The 21,140-nt window shown below is 39.7% G+C and overlaps 2 pseudogenes; both read left to right on the forward strand.

The window, feature by feature from the left end:
• Nucleotides 1-1,726: 1,726 nt before the first annotated feature.
• LOC116194447 lies at nucleotides 1,727-4,020 on the forward strand (annotated as a pseudogene).
• Nucleotides 4,021-13,680: 9,660 nt separating this feature from the next.
• LOC116196955 lies at nucleotides 13,681-17,145 on the forward strand (annotated as a pseudogene).
• The last annotated feature ends 3,995 nt before the right edge of the window (nucleotides 17,146-21,140 follow it).

Raw genomic sequence — 21,140 nt, forward strand, 5'->3', positions numbered from 1 at the left:
AAATCATAATAATAGATTGACTTCTTATACATACTTCATTTTTGTTATTCAGAGGGTCACCATTGTATCATTATTTTTATTTATTTTGAGGGTTACCCTTGTATCATTATCAGCTATCTGATATTTCAACATTTCTTACACTGATAGGCAGAATTTCCACTATGATACAAAGTGTCTGGGTGTGGACCTTTTCAAGCTCTGTCTGATATGTAAAATCTGCTTATGGACAAGTATTTTTATATGGAATTCTGGCTTTTCAGAAGGGCATTGAAATCGATATTTGCAATTACCAGTTAGTCATTTTTGTGACTGAACTGCGCAGGTTAGGGGAACCAATGTCCTCTTTCTGTTTAACCAGCTTAACCATAGATTTCAATTATCAACAAATGAAATGTTCGTTTACATACTCTGCTATTAAGAGCTGACTGAAGGAGTGAAAGAGCTGCTTCGCACATTTCCCGCAGAATCTGACATGAGGGGAACTGAAGAAGTGGTCTCGACTTCTCATGAAAACTGAAAAGAATTGAAGAAGTCTTCGAGGAGACAGTGATTCTCGCGTGTGGTTTCATCGGTTGCTGTTTTGGCAAAACTTGAGAATGGGTCTCTAAAAAACTGAAAGGGGATCAAGGGGCTCATCTGGAGGCTCCAAGTTGATGAGTTTAATGAGAGGACCAAATCCTTAAACATATAACTGTCTCCAACTTTAACATATAAACCCACCCCTGCTAACTCTTATGCCATTGATTCTCAGGTTCAACGATGACCGATGATTGCCATCCCGAACTCACCCCTGCTAGCTTTTCAGAAGAGTTGACAGCAAGATCAGGTTTCTGTTGAAGGGTCTCAGGGCAAGAGACCACGAGATGACATGGGTATTTGAAGCACTCCGGAGCTATCAAGAGAGCATGAAGAGAAGGCCGGAAGGCGTGGTCAGCCTCGCCTTCGAAATCAAGAGAGAAGATGATGCCCTTAAACGCTTTATGGAATCCAAAGAGTGTGCATCGCGCTTGTGGAGGCACTGAACCATTTCTTCTGGAAAAAGGAGGAATAAATCGATACTCGATTAAACACATCAAATTTGTGAGATTAAAATATAAAGATTACGAATGGTTATGATGGGATTAGTTATCCCTCCATAATCTCTCTAGATTATTATAATTCTTTCCATAACCTATCCCTTCATAATCCTCCACAACTTTCAATCCAAACAAAAGTGTTTTTTTCTCGAGAACATTTTTCCTCGATCAATTCGTCAAGTCGTATTTCAATTGCAAGGTACGTTAAACCCATTGACGAGTATACGTTTTCATAATCATCTGATGTTTTGAACTATATATTTTTGGAACACATCCTTCACAACATACTCTATGTACACGTAAATATGCCGAAGACTTTTCGTTACGAAGACCTAAATATTAAACTTTAGGAATAGAAGTTTAATTTCCCCAAGGAAATTACCGGATAAAAAAAAAAGAGAGAGAAAAAGAAAAAAAGAGGAGGGATCACTGGATCGGTGATTGAAAATGCTTCAACACGAAACCAGTGAGCCTCTTCTCTGGGCCGTAACTCGGGCCTCAAGGCCCAAATTTAGCAGGCCTCAACTCAGAAATAGATAAATGGCATAAGGTCGGGCTTTATTTTCGAAAATACCCCTCAAAATTAATTTCTCTTTTTTTTTTAAGAAAATTTATTTATATTATTTTATTTAAATAAAGAATATGAAAAACAAAAAATCAAAAACAAAAACCACTGATCCTAATGCCATTACCCTCTTCTTCTTCCCCGTCCTTCCGCAGCTCTGATTGACGAGCAAGGCAGCGGCGTGAAAAGCAGATTCAGATTCAAGTCGGCGAGACAGAGGTGAGTTTCTGCTGATTGACTCCGAGTAATTCCCTCATTGCGGTCTTCCTCAGTCGATCGAGTAATCCGTTCGATTTCGCCTCGTGTTGTAGTTCTCAGATCTCGCGTTTCTTTTCGATGTTTCCTCGGTTGCTCCGTTGATGGAGCTCCGTTGTTGGGTCGGTGCGATCCGAACCGTGTTCGCTTGCCTCAGTGGTTCAGTGGAGGCGCTGATTGCGAAATGCACCTTTGTTTTTTTTCTGTCGACCTGCTATGAGGATTTAAGCTCTCGAAGGACCAATGCTTCAGGCTGTTTTGCTAATTGTGTGGATACGATATTTCGATGTTGTGTTGGAAAATTTCTGATCGGTTGAAATGGCTGCTGCTTAACTGAAGTCAAACGTAATTGTTGACCCCGCTCACATCACTCAAGTGTTTATATGAACTGGGTGGCTTTTGCAGTCATTTCCTTTTTCTTTGATGGCTTTGTCAAGTTATGAGTTTGATAATGAAGATGTTGTAAGCTTCGGTTTTACTCAGTTGGACTTTGCTTTTTGAGTTTGTGGCAACTTTTGTGTAGAGACTGGAAGATTTGTGCCCGCTAATGTTTGTGCCTAGCATGAAGCTACCTCGCAATGGCATGCTTATATATTTCAGAAATTAGAAATGGGCATGATTACGAAGTTCGGTGCTGTATATGTGGTCCTCGTTCCTGCGCTACTGGAAATAGTTCCATCATCCATCTTATTGCCGCCCCTCTGCCTAGTTTGGAGCTAAATGTAGCTTGCTGGAGCCTTGTTAATTCTTCAAGCTTTAAAATTCTTCCTTTTTCATATGTTGCTAGCCATTCTGTTCTTGTGCTTCATCAGGTTGCCTAGGCAATACATAGGGGAATCAGAAAAAGATATTTGGTTTTCGTACTTTATATTATGAATAGACAAGGGCTATGACTGTACATATCGATGATTGGACTGTAAAGTGTGGGACATGGTGTTTTGCTTCTAGCATTGTATATGCCGGAATCATTAGACTTTTCAGGCTCTTTTATTATTACCTTTCAGCATGATATTTTTTGAGGCTCTTATGTGTAATGCTTTGATTATTGTCTACCTCTCTAACAGTTTTGGTTTTCTCGTGCCCAGGCTTGACAGGTGAGCTGATGGCGTCAAAGCTGCATCAATTGAAATCAAAGGCCTGTCAAGCATCTCAGTTTGTTTCCAAGCATGGAACTGCCTACTACAAGCAGTTGCTGGTACAGAATAAGCAATATGTTCAGGAGCCACCAACTGTTGAGAAATGTAACGAATTGTCAAAGCAATTGTTTACACTCGCCTTGCTAGGTAACATCCCTTTCTTCTCCTATGACATGCTTTTTATTTATTTTCCTTTTACTGGTCTTGTTGGGTTCCCATGAAACTTTTAAAAAATTTAAAATTATTACGGTACTTTCTGAAATGCATTACACTTGTTAAGTTCAAGGTACCTTGATCCAAACAGTTGATGCTCAAGTACTTTTGACAATTGGAGGATCGCCTTTGTATGAGAAAGCATGGAGATTCTTGTGTTATTCAATATGTCAACCTGAAATTTTCTGTGTTTATCTCTATGGCTTTAGTGTTCGTTAGCGTCTTGATACACCTGTGTGGGTTTTGTAAACAAGTAAAACGTTGATCAACTCGGTATTTATTGTAGTGTAGAGCATGTAGAATCAAGCATTTATTCCTGCTTATGTTGGCTTCTCTGTTCCAGCAACTTGACTTGTTTTGTGGCACTTTTTTGCAAATGCTTGCTTGTAAAGCCTGATAAGTCGTTCCTGCTTCTAATGTTAACTTTGATAAGTAGGCCTCAACATCTACCAAGCATTTCTTAGAAAATATGAGAGTTTGGTTTGTCCTCTGCAGAAACAGATGTGCTCGGCTTCCATTATTTGTCTGATGTATTCTTTTGGTCATATACTATTTTACAGTATTCCTGGGCGTTGTGAATCCTTCTGGAAGGAAGTGGACTACGTCAAGCACTTGTGGAAGAGTAGGCCGGAGCTGAAGGTTGAGGATGCAGGAATTGCTGCCCTCTTTGGGCTCGAATGCTTTGCATGGTTCTGTGCAGGTGAGATCGTGGGAAGAGGATTCACCTTCACCGGTTACTATGTTTAATTTTTCGAGGAATGTCAATTTATAAGCTGTTGTGTTAGCTGCTGCGCCTGGGTCGAATATTCAGCGCCTGATATGCGATATTTTCTCCTCCAAAGGATTTCACGTGAGATTTTTGTAGCTGAGATACGACAGTGTTTTTAACTTTCGATTTGCCCAATAATTGATGTATCTTGAAGTGGCCTGAACAGAGCGAGTAGGTAACGATGGTGCCATAACTGATACTGCAGTTGCTCTTTCTTCCTGTCTGGGCCCCGATTTTCCTCTTTCATATACTCAAGTTCTCCTGCTTATATCGATTCAGCCCTGATATAATCTGTTAGCCCATGAATGATATGGATTTCTTGTACCTATGTTTTAGGCCTTGTTTATACGGTGCTTATATCTGTTAAATCAGAAGCACACGGCCATGCATGGCTCCGGAGCAATCTTGGGGGGTGTTTTTTTTTTGGATAGGTGGGGTGTGTTTGATACTTGAATAGGCGTACAGCGTTAGTGCAACTCTCTGCTCTGTGGTTACAATTATATTATCTGTGAATGAAGAGGTACACATTCTCAACAATCCCGAAGTAGGACAGCAAGCCATCAAACCCTCAACTGTCGCCACTGCCACTGCCGAGGGCCATCCGGTTTGTGGCCAAGCTGGTTGAGAAGCATAGCGGAGAAGATGCTGAAGTCATTGAGTGGCCGAGTTAGGGCCCCCAACGCCCTCCTGCTTGTCTCCCATATCTTAAAGACAGAAACTTTGAGCACCTGGTGCAAGCAGAGGTAGGGGTGTGCAGAAGATTAAAACTGGTCCGTATCTTCCGGCAGGCGAGTAGGACTATTTTCCTAATTGCACATGTGGACAAACAAAAATTAGAAAAACAAGAGAGTAATAATCGTGATGGCAAGAAAAGAAAAAATAATTATGAATCGAGTGCATTGTTGCGGTGGTGGGGAGCCTTCATGTCGGTGTTTTCTTTTTTTTTTGGAAGTTACGAGAATTCATTCACAAATTGAAACTGAGAATAAGACAAAATGCTCAAGGAAAACAGAAATTACAAGATCAAAACAATCAACATATCCTCCGAGGCCAACTGCATGGGAAGATGAAAAAAAAAAGCCCCTACTATAAGTGATACTATTGTAGTAAGTTTTTCGAAATTCCAATCAAAATCCCTTGCCGTCTCACATGGTCCCCGAGAAAAAATCAAGGGTAGAAATGGCAATGGGTTTATGTAAATGGGTATTTCACCCATTCCAAGATTGATAAGTGCTTAATGGTTTTACCCGTTGAGTCATGGAAAGGATTCAGGAATTTGAGACCAAAACTCTATAGGGTTTGGGAAGGGTTCAAGATATTACCTCAAAATCCGTCTCAAATTCATTAAGCATATATTTACCAAATTACCTTTCATATTACACATATTTACAAAATAATATTTATTAATTTCTTTTATTTCCCTTTATTATAATTCCAATTTCTAGTACTTGAAACACTTGTTTAGTGTTATGAAATTGAAATTCTTGTGGTTTATAATTTTTCAACATACTATGAACTTATAAATGTTGTGGTTCTTTTTTTCTCGAGTATGTCATGAACTTATAAATGTTGTAGTTTATTTTTTCGTAGAATCATTTGCCTGGAATTTATATTTTGTCTTTGAATATTTTTTGTTGCATCAAACTATTTTTTATAAATTAGATATTATGATAAGTTTATCTAAACTTTCTCGCAAAATTATTAGCGGACAAAAAATAAATTCCTAGTGGGTTTTCATTAAATTAGTGGCAAGAATTTGGGAATTTTCCTTTAAGGACCCCAAGGATTGGGTGATTCCCAATATGGGGGTATCGATTCCCCTAAACCAAGAACCTACAATCGGAATGCTCCATTCCGATTCCAATTTCTCCCTTATTTATAAAACAAACAAGACCTAAATCTTAACGGGTTGTAAAGGATTTATAATTGACTTTTCTTGACTGATACAGGTATAAGATGAATTTAGTCGTCCCAAACCCTCCTCAATGCCATTCCCTAACCGAGAGGGAGGGTTAGATCTAGACTTCTATATAGACTTTTCAAAGAGATATCAACCTCACAAGGAAGCCGTCACATCTTGGGTTACACTAAAAGAAAATAGACATATATAGACATGTATCACACTATAAAGTGGAAAAGAAAATGATATGAATATCTGAAATTTTCCGCACATGAAATAAACATATATCACACGATAAAGTGGACAATTACACATAACATCTTTTAGTATTATGAAGAAGAAAAACAAAAATAAAACCTAAAATTGACTAAAATAAAGCATATGCAATGCACGTGCTATAATAGTAAAAGACTATCTTTTACAATACACCAGTAATGTCAATATTTTCCGTAATTTTTTTAAATAGTAAAATATATGATAAGTAAATATAAAAATATATATACAATGAATATAACTAAAATAATCACTTATATATGTGTAATATTTCTTAAAGAATTAACACAAAAAGAACTAATTCTGCGAACTAAACTCACATAGAAAGTAAAAGTTTAACAAATGAAAGTAAGGACATAAAAAAATTGTTTTCAAAAAAATTGGGAAATTAAGTTTGTATAGTTGCACTTAATGTCTATAGTAATTTTGCATAATGCTGACGATCTAATAAATATTCAATGCACTTTAAAATTTTCACCAAACAATTTAAATTAGTCTAGCTATTAGCATTACCATCAAAATTTCTAATTATCATTGAACGTTCTTAGTATTCATGAAGATTAAACTTAAAAATTGTGAATAATTTATATGGAAAATAAATCCTTGCAACACACACTTTTGAGCACTAATTTTTGAAAAGAATTGCTAATACGTTTGAGTAGAGTAATATTTCAGAAGAATTCACAAATAAATTGTAAATACAGATCCTTAAAACAAAATCTACTTATAAGAGTGGTAAATTTTTTTTTAAAAAATACAATTATCTCTCCTCCGTATAGGAGGGACTTAATGGGCCTCCAGTCCATTGTTGGTACCCAATAGCTATTGATTGGCCCACCAGCCCCCTGTGAGAGACAGAGTGGAAAAATTCCAACTACGGGACTGATCTACGGATGAATCCTTGTTTATATACAGCTTTATCCCATAAGCAGGCGTCTCTTGTTAGACGCGTTGCTGCCGGAGGTGGTCACTCGTTGACACGCGTGAAATGCCGGACATAGATGTTGTTTGTTGGATGGAATCCTATGCTATGATTTCATCAGGTTATGCAGGTGCAGGGGAGATGCAGGGGGCAATGATGCGATTCCCGCCAAGAATGACGAGACCCGACAACTAAAGGAACCCAAGATCGTTCCACGATCAGATTTGATGGACGAACCCTCAACCCGTTGCTTACAACATAAACAAGAACCTTGGTATAACTGACCTCAACCCGTTGTTTAATGCGAAACAAGAACCTCGATATATAGGAAGACGCCACAAACGGTAATGGAAAGCCGCTTGATAAGTCGATGAAGACGCCACAAACGGTGGTGGAAAGCCGTTTGATAAGTCGATGATGAACGCCACGGAAACTTCCGATAAGTTCGATTAGTTCTTCAAGAACCAAAGAGAATACTCTCACAATTTTCTGAATGTTCCTCTCATTAAAAATTGACTAAGATGAATATATATAGACATAAAGTAATCCTAATATGGTCATATCTCCTCTTATAGATAAGGAAATTAAAACCAAGAATATCGATAGAGATATGACATAATCTATAAAGATATAAAATCTAAATACCCCTAGAATATCTCTATGAGATTTAAACTTCAAACAAATCCGATGTTATCTTCTGTTGATCATCAACTGTTCTAGAAGCTTCCTTAAACACTTGCTGAATTTAGCCTTGTCCGGAATCTTCTATAACTTGAATAATGTTGATGGATCTTTGTGGATCACGTGATTCATGTCCAATGGGCCTCCACGAATTTGCTTGAGCCCAAACCTCTTGAATCAGGCCGTTGAGTTCATCTTTAAACTTCTTTGCTCGTGCTCGCGTAATCGGTCCAATTGGAACTTGAGCTGGATCCCTTGAAGTCATGCTACGATTTGCATCAGGCAAAATATTTTGTTTGACAGAATGTCCTCTAAAAATGTTGTCTCATGGAACTGCATGATGGATGGCTTTGCAAGGGTTGGGAATGTTCTAATGGCAAGAGAATTCTTTAACGGCGTGCCAACTCCAAATTTGGTTTCTTGGAACATCATGTTGGCTCTTTATGTATGGTCCTAAGATTATGCGGAGTGTTTGAGACTGTTCGATAGGATGCAAAGAGGAAAAGGAGGGATCAAACCCAATGAGGCTACCGTAGTGAGTGTCTTGACTGCATGCTCAAACATGGGAGATCTTGATAGAGGCAATTATGTTCAGTGTTCATACTTATATCAAGAATAGTGGGATTCGATCGAATGTCTTGCTTTCAGCTGCTCTTTTGACAATGTATACAAAATGGGGGGCTCTTGAGCCAGCCAAGGGGGTTTTCTATGGAATGATGGAGAGGAACTCGATGGTAATGGGTTACGGGAACCACGGGCGTGCTGAGGAAGCCCTAAAATTGTTCTCCATGATGGAGAAGAGAGGTCCTATGCCCACGATACTACTTTTATCTGCGTTCTCTATCTGCCTGTGCCCGTGCTGGTATGGTCTTCGAGGGCTTGTATTATTTCAACAAGATGAGCATCGCTTTACGAGATAAAGCCCATAGTCGAACATTTTGTCTGCCTGGTAGACCTCCTTGCTCGGACGGGTCTGATGAGAGACTCAGAAGAGCTGATAAAGAAGATGCCCAGGGAAGAAGCTAGGCCTGCCCTGTGGGTTTGCGTTACTCTCTGCTTAAAGGACTCACTCTAACTTGGAACTCGGAGAAGCTCTGAGGCCATGCGATCGATCAAGTTGGCCCCTACAGACATTGAGCCATACATGTTGTTGTCCAACATTTATGCTGAAGAACGTAATTGGGATGGTGTGGAGAGTATCAGGATGATGATGATGAAGGAGAAGGACTTGCAGAAAGATGCAGGGGCAAGTGTTATTCACACGGAGTTCGCAAATTCTGAGTGCTCGTAGAGAATGTCTCATTCAGTCGAGAGAGGATGGCATTCTTCATGTTGGGTGAGTTTGGTATCAAAGTAAATTATCTGGCAGAGTATTTACAGCATAAATGAAAATTTTATGGTGGATTAGTTGGGCGAAGTCGTTGAACCGAGGAATGCTATTTGCCAGCAGTGGTTTCAATTTGTGGGGACCGTGAGAGCTGCTGGACGGCCAGGAGAGATCCATTGGGAGATTACAAATGAAAAAGGTCATAATAATTCTCTCAGCTTGTGCTTTGTTATTACTAGTCGGTTTTCACATCTGCATTATCACTAAATTTTTCCCCCTTTGGTAACAAGTTTACTCTACTGTGAAAAGGCTGATTGCTTTGTTGGTTGATTACCCGAAGTCACTTTTGAACGTATGATTTATGATTTATTTGCTCAAGATTATGGCAAATTATTCATAGTGCTCGAAAGATGGTCATTACCAAATTATGCATTCCCAAGTCATTCTTTCCTGCTTTGCTCTCTTAAGTGCATTCTATATGAGTTGGAGTATATTCGACAAATCATCTTATTTGGCATTGGTTAATGCTTTGAAGTATATGGCGACACATTTGAATTCTTATGATCCATTATAATCACTATGTCGTTGACCCATTTATTTTGTTAATCTTCAGAATCACAGATTGACTTCTCATAGATTTTTGTTTTTGTTATTCAGAAGGTCATGCTTGAAGGTGCTTTCAAGGACTTCGGAATGCTATAGAATCCCAGTAATCCCTATGGCCCGACGGTAGTCAAGAAGAACTAGTCCGCTAATAGCAGACAGTGGAATTCATTGTTATGTTTCGAGTCTGCTTTCCTGAGGGGAAGCTTCATTTATGTCAAAGCAAATAACTGATCCCTTCGACTAGTTGTAATCAGTGCCTTCCTGCCTTTTGGAAATGCAGGAGAAGATTGAGCACTTGTGTTTACAATCATATTCCGCATATTGTGTGAATTGGGGTCTAGACATGTGACCGATTAATTTCGGTTAATTTGGGGTTTTATTTCTTCGAGCCCGGTTCGGTTTGAGGTAGAGGAGGCCCGTGTTTAATTAATTACATATGGGCTATATTTATTTGGAGTCAAGAAGATTAGATATAATTCTTGGGGAGCAAGGATGTAATATTCTCGGATATCTTCGATCCTAGAGCTGGATATCTTTCCGATATCTTTAAGTAGTTTGTTTCTAAGTAGTTTAAGTAGTCAATTTACTATTCAAATATTATTCTGACATCGCGTTTCCGATTACAATATATTTCATAGGGTTTCTTTATATAGACCTGTTGTCTAGTTCGTTGTAAGGTGTTTCCAACCAATCCATCAAACACTTACCTTTTACTTATCTTTTCTTTTCCCAAACTTTACTTTTTCCTATCTTTACCTTAACTTGCAACTACGTTTCTTTACACCTTTACATTCCTGAATTTTTATCTTCCTTTCTTTTCCTTTTCCGCATCTATCCCGCTTTCCAGAGCGAGACCCGATTGACCTTTCAGGGTTGTTCGGTGCCGATTCCTCAGCCTTTACCTATCTTGACTTCCGAGTCGGAATAAATTTTCCGAGTCTAGGCTCTGGCCTAAATATCTTCTTTCTGGCCATTTAAGGCCGAGACCCATTCCTTATTTGACCGAGATTAACAGCAGGCCTCTTGGCCGCTTTGTAATTTCGGATGGATCATCAGTAGCAGGAAGCAATAGAGGAGAATCCATAGCGGCTAAATCCTTGAACCACAAGATCGTCTGAGGCGCATTCAACCGTTTATTTCGTTTATTTGAAACCCAACCACCGTTCAGTTCCGCAGACTTTCGAGGCTGTGGTACAACGCTCTGTATCGATGGGACTGGTTGGTGTGGCGTTGGTGATTTTCTTAGGGAAATGCCCTGACATGCTTGGTTTTCTAGTTAACTACCCATCAGTGTTTTTTTTTTCGTGAACAACAACTTGCCATTTCGATGAGTCACCCAATGAGAATTACGTGAAGAATCGTTCTCAGTATTCTATTACAGTAGAGATACCATCGGTGCGTTTGGTTTCAGAGTTAAAGTAACTTTGATTTTGATTGTGGAAAATGACAAAATATTGTGTAGTGTGTTGAATTAAAGTTAAAGTTAAAATTTTTGACTTGAAAAATATGTATTTTTGTTGTGTAGTGGGTTGAGTTAAAGTTAAAATTAAAATTTTTGTGATTTTAACCCTCAAAACAAACGTGTTTATAATATTTATGTTAGGACGCCACCACCCTAAGTAATGGAGGCCGGTTTTACTTAGCTTCTTGCAAGGAGCCACTGTCGTTAATTTTGTATGTATCTTTCTAGTGCTGTACTGTTACATTATACTAGTTGTGCTCCTATATCAGCTATCTGCATCCATTGAGGACGGGGGAATTGTATGTAAATTTCTTTTTTTCAAGCGATTCATTGCATATTTTTCTTAAATAAATTTTAAATTCAATTTTTTGTGGATTGAAAAATTTGCGATTGAAAGTGTTTTATCTTTTAATAGGCAGACCCATCCGAACTGAATTAGTTAGGCCAATTAGACTTTTCAATACCACAGTGTACCTAGAAAAACGTGAAGTGATAGCCGAATTGGCTTCATTTGGACCTAAAGTTAATGACCCAGCCCAATCATGGGCCCAGCTCTAAGCCTTCTAAGCCCCACCCTGCAAAAGTAGCATCATCAATCATGGAATTCCTCGTAGTGTAATTTTTTTTTTAATTTCTTCCAATGAAATAGGATGTCTTTCCAATCTATTAAAACCAATTCCCTCTCGAGTATTAGTTTAGATTTGACCATGAATGCTTCAAAACCCCTACATCTATTCGCTAATAATGTAATTTGTCAATTGCAGTACATCTCGTGATTGCGTAGAAATTTCTTTATTCTCTCATTGTAGCCTATTACCGTCACATCTAGCTCCACCCAAGTGCATCCGGTGATTCTTTTTACTTTATCATTAGCATCTTTCTTTTCCCTTCCTTTTTGGGTGTGACAAAGAAATTCTCCATCCGCATCCATTGAGGAAATTGAATATTGAATTGATTAAGGCATATGTAGAGATGTAAAATCGACTAAACCACAAATGTGAGAGTTACCAGCAGCTTGGCTTCCTTATTCATCTTAAAACATTTTGACAGACGCTCTATCAATCGAAGCTTTCTGTTCTATGTTTTCGGGATTGGGAGACCAGGTTTACATGGTTGACAGTAAACATTAGCAATTTCCAACTAACACGGGAGATGAATCACAATACCTGCATCTTCTCCTGAGAACTTACATATTTATAAAAACTTTTTAATTATTATTGAAAGTTCTTATTGTTTATAAAAAATAAATTTCTTTAAAAATTGTGAAATATTAATATTGAAAATAAATACGGGTTTGAGCACTAATTTTTAAAAAGAATTGTCAATACTAATATTTCAAAAAAAATATATAGGTATAAGATTGTAAATACAGATTTTTAAAACAAAATAATATTAAAGGAAAATTACATTGTACAATACAATTTCAAAATTTTTTAACGCTGTAACATAAATTGAAATAATTTCACTATATAAGACAAAAAAATGAAATTTTTACATGCCATAGCATGTTCAATTCCATTAGAAAATTGGCGAGATCTCTCAAAATTAAAGGGATGAGGGCGCTCCCGTTGGCCACCCACCCCCTAATCGGCATCGCTGATTGTCCCCCTTCTCCAATCCAAATCCCTTCGTCTTTAAGTTTATTATTTATTATTTTATTTTATTTGTTTCGAATCCCAAAAGTTATCATTTGTCCAAAATCTCCCTGAAAAAGCTATAGTTTTGCTCTGTCATCTATTTTCTAACGGAATTGGACGACATACTATGAAATTTAAAATTTCATTTTTTTTGTGATATGGTGAAATTATTTTCATTTGTGCTGTAATGTGAAAATGTTTTGAAAATTGTGTTGTACAGTATAATGTTCCTTAATATTAATAAGTAGAGGTATGCGGGTCTGAATACTCCATTTTTTTTCATGATAACCCTACCATGAAAGGAATATGTTCCAAAATTTTAGAACATGACCCTACTCTAGTGGGATCTGGAACATGACCCTACCTGGAACCATTACTTCCATAGGTTTCGAATATTCTGTGGGAACTTGTAATTTTTTTTTCTCTTCAAACACAATAAATAAAATAAAAATGATCTTATTCACAATCACACAAAATAAATATATGTCCATATACATTAATCACATCGCATTCATCCATGCACGTAGTTAAAAGATCATGTAACTCTCATTCGGATTTAGTAGACAAAGTAAATAAATAGCTAAAAGATTATGTAGTTATTTGGCAAAAAAAAAAGACTGATGTAGTTCTCCTTAATAGACTAAGTAAACAAACTCTCCTTATGTAGCTACTAAATCGTACATAGAGGATTATAAATATTTTTTCTTCAATTAAATATATAGGTCTCGGGTACCAATTTCGAATTCGATTTCGAGTACTCTATATGTTAGCACCAAAATCAATTTTCGCCGATTTCTTAAATTACTATCCGAACCTTAAGATATAGTGGACTTTACCGTTAGAGTCCAATCTGCTCCGGGTATACTTGTCATGGGTGCTCGCCCCTAACGAGTATCTCTCCTCCGAGGGATTTTGCCCGACATATATACACATGGAGAGTGAGAGACAATCGCCGGACGAGGAGCCGCCATGACGAGTACGTTTGAGCCCAAGAACCCGACAAGACTTCTACCCATTGCACTCGACATATTCATCAAACGACAGAGAAACCTCTCCAAGCACCCGCCAAAACTCTGGCCCCGTGACCCCAAACCCAAGCCCCCGATAACGAATCACCCACATGATCATCTTCGACAACGAGAAATCCCGGCATTGGACTTAGCCCATCCGTATTTGCGGAAATTGAATTCCTGCCTTAGCATTGGGCAATTCAACCAAGTCCACTCCCAGCTCGTAGTCTCTGGGCTCTCCCAGCACTCTCTAGTCACGAGCCAAGTCGTCAAAAAGCTCTGCGCTTTGGGTTCGGTTCCTCACGCAGTCTGGTTCTTCGCGCGGGTTGAAGAGGCTGATGCCTTCTTGTGCAACACGGTGATGAGAGGATTCATGAACGCGGGTGATTCTTCCAGGGCTATTAAATTTTATTTTGATGAGATGGTGGGTAAGTCTATCGACCCGAACTATTACACGTTCCCGGTTGTGATCAAGTGTTGTGTGGAGATTGGATCGTCGGTGGAAGGGGAAAAGGTTCATGGGCGGACGATTAAATTAGGATTCGAGCCGGATCTGTTTGTGAGGAACTCGTTGATTCACTTGTACTCGTCTTTTGGGAAGGTTGGGTGTGCCCGCAAGGTGTTTGATTCGGGTTTTGTTTTGGATTCTGTTAGTTGGGCTTCGATGATCGATGGGCATGCAAAAAATGGGAAACTGAGTGTGGCGCGTGAACTGTTTGATGAAATGCCGGACAGAGATGTTGTTAGTTGGAATGCTATGATTTCAGGCTATGCAGGTGCAGGGGACATGCAGAAGGCAAAATATTTGTTTGACAGAATGCCATTTAAAAATGTTGTCTCATGGAACTGCATGATCGATGGCTTTGCAAGGGTTGGGAATGTTCTAATGGCAAGAGAATTCTTCAACCAGATGCCAACTCCAAATTTGGTTTCTTGGAACATCATGTTGGCTCTTTATGTACGGTCCAAAGATTATGCAGAGTGTTTGAGATTGTTCGATAGGATGCAAAGAGGAGAAGAAGGGATCAAACCCAATGAGGCTACTCTAGTGAGTGTCTTCACTGCATGCTCAAACATGGGAGATCTTGATAAAGGCATTTCTGTTCATACTTATATCAAGAATATTGGAATTCGACCGGATGTCTTGCTTTCAACTGCTCTTTTAACAATGTATATTAAATGTGGGGCTCTTGAGCCAGCAGAGGAGGTTTTCGATGAAATGCTGGACAGGAACACTGTGACATGGAACTCGATGATAATGGGGTATGGGAACCACGGTCGAGCTGAGGAAGCCCTAAAATTGTTCTCTGAGATGGAGAAGAAAGGTCCTATGCCCAATGATAATACTTTTACCTGTGTTCTATCTGCCTGTGCCCATGCCGGCTTGGTCTTTGAGGGCTTGTATTATTTCAATAAGATGAGCCGGGTTTACGAGATTGAGCCCAAAGTAGAACATTTTGGCTGCCTGGTAGACCTCCTTGCTCGGGCCGGTCTGATGAAAGAGTCAGAAGAGCTGATAAAGAAGATGCCCACGGAAGATGCTTGGCCCGCCCTATGGGTTGCTCTACTCTCTGCTTGCAAGAGCCACTCTAACTTGGGACTTGGAGAAGCTGTGGCCAAGCGATTGATTGAATTGGACCCAACGGACATTGAGCCATATGTGCTGTTGTCCAACATTTATGCTGAAGAATGTAATTGGGATGGTGTGGAGAGTATCAGGATGATGATGAAGGAGAAGAACTTGCAGAAAGATGCAGGGGCAAGTGTTATTCATGTGGAGTCCCCAAATTCTGAATCTTCATAGAGAATGTTTCCCTCAGTTCAGAGAGGATGGGTTACTTCATGTTGGGTGAGATTTGGTCTCAGATTAAATTATCTCGCAGAGTCATTATAGGATAAAAGAAAATAGTTATAATGAATTAGTCGGACGAAGCTGGGAAACCCCATTTTTAAAAAAAGAAGCTTACTGTGGATCGAGGAATGCTATTTTACAGTGGTTGTTTCAATTTGTGGGGACCGTGAGAGCTGCTGGACGGCCAACAGGATTCTTTGCTATTATGAGGAAATAGCAATATGGTGTACATCCATTCTCAAACACTTAGAAGAAAGCAAATGAAGAGGTCATAAGACTTCTCTCAGCTTGTGCTTACTTATCACTAGTTGGTTTTTTTACATCTGGTTTGTCACTAGATTTTTCCCTCTTTGGTCTTTACTTTATAAAATTTCCCCCTTGTTTTTCTCATATGGTACGAAGTGATGGTCCATGTAAAGAGCCGGACAAGCTTTTATGATTAGCTTCTCTGCAGTCCCTCTGATGAAATGCCTCATGAGCAAGTGACTGTACTGTGAAAAGGCTGATTGTTTTGTTGATTGATTAACTGAACTCATTTTTGAACATATGATTTATGATTTATTTGTTCAAGATTATGATAAATAAATCAAAGTGCTCGAAAAATGGTTATGATCAAATTATTGCATTCCAAGCTGATTTCCTGCTTTGCCATCTTAATAGTGTTTTATACGAGTTGAAGTATATTCAACAGATCATCTTAAGTGTATTTTATGATTAGCTTCTCTGCAGCCCTCTGATAAATGCATTTGAATTACTATGTCATTGACTCATTTATTTCGTTTATCTTCAGAATCATAGATTGACTTCCTATAGAAATTTTTTTTTTTTTTGGTTTTTCAGAGGGTAGCCGTTGTATCTTTATCAGCTATCTGATTCATATTTTTCTTACACTGATATGCAGAATATCCACTACGATACAATATGACTGGGTGTGGACCTTTTCAAGCTCGTTCGATATGTAAAATCTGCTTCCGGAGAAGTGTCTTTATGCGGAATTATGGCTTATCGGAAGGGCCCTGAAATCGATATCTGCAAGTACCAGTTTGGTATTTTGTCACTGAATTGCACAGGTTAGGGGACCACTGTCTTCTTTCTGTTTAATCAGCTTAGTCATAGATTGCTCGACTAGTTGGTAGATAGAAGTTTGATTTCAATTTTTGGACAAGAAAATGTTCGATTCGCATGCGCTGCTATTAAGATCTGACCGATGGAGTTAATGTGATATGCTTCACACATTTCCTATAGAATCTGACAAGAGGGGAGACTTCTCAGAGAGCATAGCTTCTTAGCTAGGAGCAATTACTTATTTCGAAACTATTGAATTAGTTGAGACCACTGTATAGAAAAGAATTTAATGCTACCGTAATGTTACCTGACATTGTGGACATGGACGTAAAATGAAATGAAATGAAATGAAAAATGATTTCAGGGGTTCGACTTCCTTACTGATTTGGAACATTACAGAACATTGGATCCAGTCCAGTACACGCCCTGTTAACATGCCAAACCTCAGTAAAAAATGACAGAGCTGAGGAGGTTGGTTCTATTTTTAAGGATTTTGCATCGAAATTCAATCTCCCGCTTTCAATGATATTCTTGTACATTAAGCAGAGTATCTTTCCCTGAAATGCTTGTGAGGCGCTCCCAAGGACTTTGGAACGCTATACAATCTTGTTCATCCCTATGGCTCGGTGGCAGTCGAGAAAAACTAGTCTGCTAATAGCAGACAGTGGAATTCATTGCTATGTTTCGAGTTTGTCTTCCTGAGGGGAAGCTTCATTAAAGCAAATCACTGATCCCTTCGACCAGTTGCACTCAGTGCCTTCTGGAAATGCTCGTGAAGATTGAGCACTTGCCATTTCCACAAGTCACCGCACGAGTCTTATGTGAAGAATTATTCTTAGTATTCTATCATGACAGAAACACTGGAATATCTTTCAGTTACGACGGCACCACACTATGAAATGGAGGCCTGTTTTACTCAGCTTCTTGCAAGCCGAGATGCTGCAAAAGGATAAGACGATACATAATGAATTAGTTTTATCTTGGGTTGCTCTTTCAGTCTGGTTCTGGTTCATGGCCCTTTTGCCAATGAGAACGAGCAAGGATCTGAGGGAAGAAAAGGAAAAGGTGAATGAAAGGTTTTGATAACCTACGCTAAGGCAGTCCAGTTCTCCTGTTGTTGGAGTCGAGACCGGAGGATTTTGTTGACAGCGGTCGGGATTATCCGTGCAAATGCTACACGAGCACCGAAGAGGTTAAATTGCAAGTCAATAACTGTAGCTACAGAAACACTGACAATGGACACCTATGCGAGGGCAAGCATCTGAAAAACAAATTGCGAAGCCAGAAATTCAGTTCTTATAAATGGTATAACTGCTTCCAGTGTAACGTGAATTGGCACAAGAAATTGCATAAGTAAGATATTTTTTAATTTTGCTTTAGCTCCAGCGATGCAATTCGACGGTCGGTGGCTCTTGAACACATTGCTGACTCTATAGCAACTGCTTGTAGTAGGCAGTGCCGTGCTTGGACACAAACTGAGATGCTTGACAGGCCTTTGATTTCAATTGATGCAGCTTTGACGCCATCAGCTCACCACGCCAGTCAAGCCTGGGCACGAGAAAATCGAAACTGTTAAGAGATAGATAATAATCAAAGCATTAGATATAAGAGCCTAAAAAAATTATCATGTTAAAAGTTCGTAAAAGCCTTTAAGATCCATCCTGGATGATACCGACGTAGACAGTGCAAGCAGAAGCAAAACACCAATGCGCCAAGCTTTGCAATCCAAATATAGATATGTACCAATCGTAAACCTTGTCTATTGATAATATAGAGTGTTAATAACAATTTCCTTCTCTCTCTCTCTATTTCCTCTCCCCCCCCCCCTTTATGATTCCTCTATGTATTGCCTAGGCAGCCCGATGAAGCACAATAACAGAATGGCTAGCAACCTAGATTTAACAAGAATTTTTATAGCTGTATTAAATTTCCATTGAGCTTATACGGATCTGGACTCATATCCACTTAAAAGCTCAAGCTGATAAGTAGTGGTACCCAAGCCATATATTAACCCATTGATTTTTCTTTTATTTTCCGATGTAGGATTTATCCCATTTTACTCCTCAACACCCGCCCTCACGTGCAATGTGTGGTCTATTTCTGCCTACACGTTGTCACGTGCCCTTAAACACCCGCCCTCAATAATTGACCTCGAGCTGGGCTCATCTTCCGTGCTCGGGCGAGGGGGTGCACTAACACGAGGCGCACTTTTAGCTGCACTCGGACATATTGGGCCTGGCGTGGTGTGAGTACGCACACGCACGTGGGTGCGCATACACGTAACCCGAGCTCTGATACCATATTAAATTTTCATTGGACTTACACGGACCTGAGCCAATATCCACTTAAAAACTCAAGCTGATAAGTGGCGGTACCCAAGCCTTATCAGCTTGAACTTTTAAGTGAAAATGGGCCCCAGCCCGTATAAGCCCAATGGAAATTTAATAAACTGATTTTTGGCCTGGTTATAGTTAGATAGATAAGCCTCCCAATCAGACACCTAAACTTGGCCGAATCCAATAACAAATCACTATAACTCGTAGACAACCGATGATGCTGTTCCATGGGAAATGGTGATGGTCGCGATGCCAACATGCCACACTCAATCAAAATGTCAAGAACATACTTACGTTGACTAAGAAAAAGACTAGACTTCAGTTTAGTGACTTTGATGTCAAGAAAATAATTCAAGAGCCCCAAGTACTTTATAGGGAAGCACTTATCTAGATAGCCTTTAGAAGAGGCACAATGGCTGGGACCGTTGCCAACTATGATTAAATCATCCAAATAAACCAACATGCCAAGGAAAATATTGCCTCGAGTAAAGGTAAAAAGGGAATGATCGGCGTCCTCCAACCCAAAGAAGACATCTAATCCCAAACCAGAAATAATAATGTCTCACTCCAAGAGCAAGCTCTATGTTACCCTCTCCTGTATTCTTCTATTCCTCCTTGTTGGGTGACCATCTCGATTCCCTATGCTCCCCGACCTCCTGAGCTCCTCTCTTCCCTCTTACTAGGCTTGTGCGGGTCCGAGTACCCCGTATTTTTTATGGTACCCGGACCCTACCTTGTAGAATACCGGTTTCGAAATTTAAGAATCAGAACCTACCCTTTTAGAATGTGGAACCGAACCCTACCCGGAACTTGTGGTATCCCACAGGTTTTGGATACCCTGTAATCTGCATAGGGCAAGCTTCGAGCTCTGTATGCCCCCGTCGACCTCGCAATCTCAAACTCCAACCGGAAGTCGATGTCGATCAGCAACCGCTCACCCTGCACGATCATGTCTATGTACTTGTACTCGCCTAAGAATCAACAGTTCATCACCAATAGCAAGCTCAGTTGATTGAGTCAAGTCTGGAAGAACTCTACAATGGAGAAGGGAGACAGAGAAGGAGGAAGCGAGAGAGTACCGACAGGGAAAGAGGAGGATTTGTCCCATTCGGATTTGCAGATGGAGGAATCATAACCAAGGGATGAGAGACTGTCAGTGATGACGATCTTCCTCAAATCGTCCTTCCCCTTCAGGCTTTTGTTTTTCTTGACGATGTTGTAGTGTCTGCTAGCAGGTTCCTCTTCGCGATAATTGCACATGGAACTAATCCCTAATGCCATGGAAAAGGAAAGCTCCGATTCAGGGGAGACATCGACCCTTCAAATTTTCAAATTTAATCTAAATAGAACAACCAAACGATAAAATTTTACCCAAAAAAAAACAATGCAAACCGACCCACACCTCCTCTCCTCACCTTGAGAGCATCACAGTCATCTCCGAACGACCCGAGGCCTGTCGATTTGCCGAAACCGTCGAGCTCGTCCTCCGAGCCGTTGTTCCCGTTTCCGTTGAAGCAATTGCAGCGGTTATGGACGCACTTGGCCGCGGATTGCTTCTCGTTGCTATCTTTGATGAAGTTCTGGACCATCTTTGCTAAGAAGACATAGGCAAGTGAAAGCGTCAAAAGGAAGCTGAGGGAAGAAGAAGACAGAGGAGCGATCTTGTGCGAGAGGTGCACGGTAGCGTATGAAGGACTTATGTTTGGATCGTTGGATTTGATCTGGTATGTGCTGATGTGGCATCGAGTATAATTAAATAGAAGGAACTGATTCCGGTTTCGGTTCTGGGTATCATATAAGCTAGAACCAGAATCAAAATCGGATACCATCGATTCTCATTTTTCCTACCCGTACCCTACCCTGTTTCTAATTGTAACTACCCAGAACCTACCCTTGTCCAACCGGTTCCGGGTCTACCTTGTACCCATGTACACCCCTACCCCCTACTACTGCATCGGTTGCTTTTCCCCAGCTCTCCATCACCACATCACCACCTTGTTTTTTCTTTCACAACCACTTCCCAACTCTTCCTCACGCCACCTACACCACTAATGT

Source organism: Punica granatum, chromosome 2 (genome assembly GCF_007655135.1).
Source record: "Punica granatum isolate Tunisia-2019 chromosome 2, ASM765513v2, whole genome shotgun sequence".
Lineage (NCBI taxonomy): Eukaryota > Viridiplantae > Streptophyta > Magnoliopsida > Myrtales > Lythraceae > Punica > Punica granatum.